Source organism: Anastrepha obliqua, chromosome 5 (genome assembly GCF_027943255.1).
Source record: "Anastrepha obliqua isolate idAnaObli1 chromosome 5, idAnaObli1_1.0, whole genome shotgun sequence".
Classification (NCBI taxonomy): Eukaryota; Metazoa; Arthropoda; class Insecta; order Diptera; family Tephritidae; genus Anastrepha; species Anastrepha obliqua.
The window spans coordinates 10,323,931-10,328,348 of NC_072896.1; the positions used below are offsets into that span (position 1 = coordinate 10,323,931).

At 32.2% G+C, this 4,418-nt stretch overlaps 1 non-coding gene across 1 annotated transcript; it reads right to left on the reverse strand.

Moving 5' to 3' along the window:
• Window positions 1-2,196: 2,196 nt before the first annotated feature.
• On the reverse strand, window positions 2,197-2,268 carry Trnat-ugu (transfer RNA threonine (anticodon UGU)). The gene has a single exon. It is a non-coding gene; the product is annotated as a tRNA-Thr (tRNA).
• Window positions 2,269-4,418: the final 2,150 nt, after the last annotated feature.

A 4,418-nucleotide genomic window follows, 5' to 3' on the forward strand; every position in this document is an offset into this window, starting at 1 on the left:
CAACAAAATTTTCACTTCTAAAGAGAAAAAACACATTTAAAAAACTTGAACAAAATTAATTTTGTTTATCAAAATATTATATGAGTATGAAGAGAAAGCTATTTGCACTTGAAATGAGACATACCTTTAAAGAGAGTTGTCACGTATATAAAAATTTAATGTTTTTTCAATACATATATAAGTTAATTAAAATTTTACAATATGGGTGTCAAAGAAAGGGTACTTAAAAACGCAATAATGACGAGCCATTTTTAGAAAGGGCTGCCATCTACCTAAAAATTTGAGATATGGTAGTTAAATTATGCATTAATGACGAACAAGTTTTAAAAGGGGTTGCCACCTAGGCAAAAATTTAATGTATTAAATTATGTATTACAATATTGATATCAAAATCTATTTGAGAAGGTTCCAAACTAGAAAAAAAATTAACAGAGTTGCCATATGTGCATATATAAAAAAATTTAAACTTAATTTTTAAGTTTATTAAAATATCACATCATTGGCATCAACGAAAGGCATTAAAGGAACCTTCAAATCATAAATGGGGTTGCCACCTATCTAAAAATTAAAATAAGGTAATTATTAATATATTTCCATATCCGTAAAAGTTAAAGCGGTTCGAAAAAATGTGATAATAATAAATTTTTGAATAGGGTTACCATGTACATGTAAATGTGTTTTGTAACTAATCTATTACAATGCTGTTGTCAAATGCAAGCAGTTTGGTAAATTTGCTTGGAAAAGCTTTAATTATTTATTTAATTAACTTATGTATTTATTCCGAAATAAATAAACAATTGCTTTAGCTGACTACTTACTACAAAAATATTGCTAAATTAAATTACAATCCAGAGGTTAATCGAGCAAAAAAACAAAGTTTAGATACAAGAATTGAAGATCTCATTGCATTCATGGAGCGACTGTGCGAGCAATAAGAGCATTGCAGGCACAATTTAGACACATGGTGGAATGGGGCCGCCACCTATTTAGAAAAAGTTTAGATAATGCTAAATCAAGTTCAATAGAATTCAAGATGTCATTGAGTTCAAGAAAAGAGCACTGACGGACAGAATGTGAAATAGGGTTGCCACCTATTCCGAACAATAAAGAAATACGTTATATGAATATTGACATGATTTGTTTAGGATAACCTTAAATCAGGGTTGGCACATTTTTAATAAAATGCTTTACTAAATCACTTTTTTTGTTTAATCGTTAAAAAACAAGTTAAAATATTCGTTCCAAATATAAAATATCTGTACTAATAAAGTGAGGTATCAAAATATGAATGTAAGCTAATAACACCACCCAGAATGATACGATTTGCACGGCGTTTTTTGTGTTTTGAAGCTAATATGTACAAGCGTGGACACTGAAACTTATATGGAGCTGCTTAATTCTGTATCTACTTGTATAAAAAAAAAGAATACTTAAGTGCGGGAGCAATCACGCCAAATGAAAGACTTTCTGGGACGTTGAGATTTGTTGCCTCTGGTCAAAGTTTTGATGATTTTTTTCCACTCTGTTTTTGAATCATTCACTTTTTATTTGCCGTAATGATGGCTCATTTTTGAAACACTTTATAAATTCTTTTAAAATGTTTTATTAGCACTTGTCATTTTTCCGCTTACTCTTATCTCGACAAAAGTCTGTAAAAAAATGAGAAAATCCACAAACTGCGCTACAAACAAGCAACAGATCCGAGGTAAATGAAAATTTACAATTACTTGGGATTTGTACCCCCACTTCGCCACACACGATGGATTTTCTTCCAACTGCAATAAAAAGCTGGGAATTGCACACTGTTTGTGGCCAGCTTAAGCACAGATGAAAAATGTATGCTCTCTAAATTCAAAATCTGTTGATTTGTCATTGTATAGCTCATTAGACTTTCCTGTTTACATACTTTGCCTTAACGACGGGGAGGCGCATGCTATTGATAGTATTAAGAAGCTTTAATAGTAGAAAATTTACACCTTTTATCAATATAAATATAAAAATTATGTAACAAATATATAAAAAAAGAATTAAAAACCGAAGCTTTGCCACAACCTCAGCTTGCAATAAAAAAATTATTGAGCAACGTGAAAAAAGCAACAAGCTTGGCCATTATTGGAGGCTAGTTATATAAAATAATATACAGCTAATATCTTAAAAAAATTAAAAAAAAAATGTAAAATATAGCTTTACAGCTCCTGCCTCCTGTGAGGATTGAACTCACGACCCCTGGTTTACAAGACCAGTGCTCTACCACTGAGCTAAAGAGGCGCTTGAAATTCCACAACTCATTCAAGGTACAAAAGAATATCTTACCTTAAATAGTAGTAAAAAGCTGATAAAAAATTTAGAAAATAAAAAATTTAACATTTATTAGAGATTCTATCTTCAATATGATAAGACAATTAAAAGTTAGTGATAAAGAAATCGGCGAAGCTGGAAGACTTGGAATCTCATTAATAATCAATATCTTTAATTAAAAGTGCTTTTCAAAATTGTTCTTAGTGAACGATGAACGAATATAATGAAGAAAAAATAATATACCTCTTCTAAGTTAATGTTTTCACCAAAATAAATTTCGCTAATTACAAGTACTACACTAACAATTTCGTACTAAAACCTATTTTCACTTCTATGCATACTTATTTTCATAGTCCATAAAATATTTACTAATTTTTCTTTTTCTTGCTGGAAATATTCCGTTTAAATGGCGTCACTACAGTTTATTGGCACCGCTAGCGATCGCCGGAAGCTTTTAACAATAGAAATTTTATTAACAAAATTAGAAAATATAAAATATAAACGAAACACGAAAATCAGCCCCCATAATTTCAAAACAATACCATTACCATAACAATATGAATTATAACGGCGTATATTAAGTAAATATTAAATATGAATTACTGCAAAAAATAAAAGCAATAAACTTCCACTTCTGGCACACGAGTCAATTCTGCTGATGGCGTGAGTAAGCATGCAATGAAAACAGAAATGCGGGCGGCAACCGTGAAAATAGATATGCAATGCTTTAGTTGATTAAAAAATAATGAAGAGAAATACTTTTTAGCAACAAATTTTGCACGTTGCTGGGGAAAGGGTTGATTGAAATTAGTAGCGGTTTCGATTCTTAGTTTTTGATATACAGTAGCGAGCATAAAAATTACAAAAAAAAAACAATTACGATTTATAAATATTCCTATGCTTTATATTTTTCTATTAAAGTTTTGTAGTGTAAAATTAAAAATTTTAAAATAGTAGTTTATTTAAAGGTGTCGAAATAAAAATTCTGTATACCTGGGGAGTAAAAATGGGTTAAAGTAAAATAATTTGAGTTTTCAATAGAACATTTTTGATATTTACAAAATTTTTCTTTTATACGAGTATTTAGGCAGTTTATTTGCATTGCAAAACCATTACACGGTGCACGAATTGCATGAAGCGCAGAGTTTTACAATCACTGAAATAATAAAAAAAAAACATTAAAGCGAAAAAATATTTGCAACACCACCGGCAGTTTCGAATCTAAATATATAAGAAACCCCGGCCTAACAAATATTTTTTTTTATTCAAAATTATTCATCAACGTAATTTCCATCAAAAACCACGCAATCGTCGCCAGCGCCGCTCTAACATTTCAATACCACTTCTGTAGAACGGTTTAGATTTTGCCTCAAAATAGTCCTCAGTTTCAGCGATAACATCTTCATTCGAGCGAAATTTCTTACCGGCGATCATTTTCTAGGTCTGCGAATAACCAATAGTCGCTGGGAGCCAAATCTGGCGAATACGGTGGATGTGGTAGCAATTCGAAGTTCCATGTAGTTTTGTCATTGTTTTTATTGACTTGTGACACGGTGCGTTGTCTTGATGAAACAAAACAGTGAGCAAATGCGGTACCCACTGTGAACAGAGCTTTCTGATAGGCAAATGCTCATGCACTATAAAGCCCACACTTCCTGATATCTATCCCTTGATATCTTTACGATGTCAGCTAATTCACAAAACTTCACTTTTCTATCATTCAAAACGGTTTTGTGGATTTTTGTGATGTTTTTTGGTGTTACTGCCTCATTTGTACGCCCACTGCGTTGTGCCAAATTGGTGTCTCTACGACCACGTTTGAAGTCAGAAAACCTTCGTTTTGTTGTTTTTTCAGATGGAGCAGAGTTCCCATAATACTTTTCAAGCCACTGTTTGGCTTGAACGGTATTTTCCTCCTATCAAGGTTAGGTTAAGTTAGGTTGACCTGGCTGGCTGAAAGCCTTTACATAGACCTCTGGGTCCTTGATGGAGTAGGTCCTTAGTGCTAGCAGATGGAGCTCGACTCCTACGTTTCCTTGTAGTAGGCTTCTTGTAATAAGCATGCGTCGTTTGCGAATCTAGGTAAGCTCTGAAGCTCTAACCCCGAGAGACATTCTAAC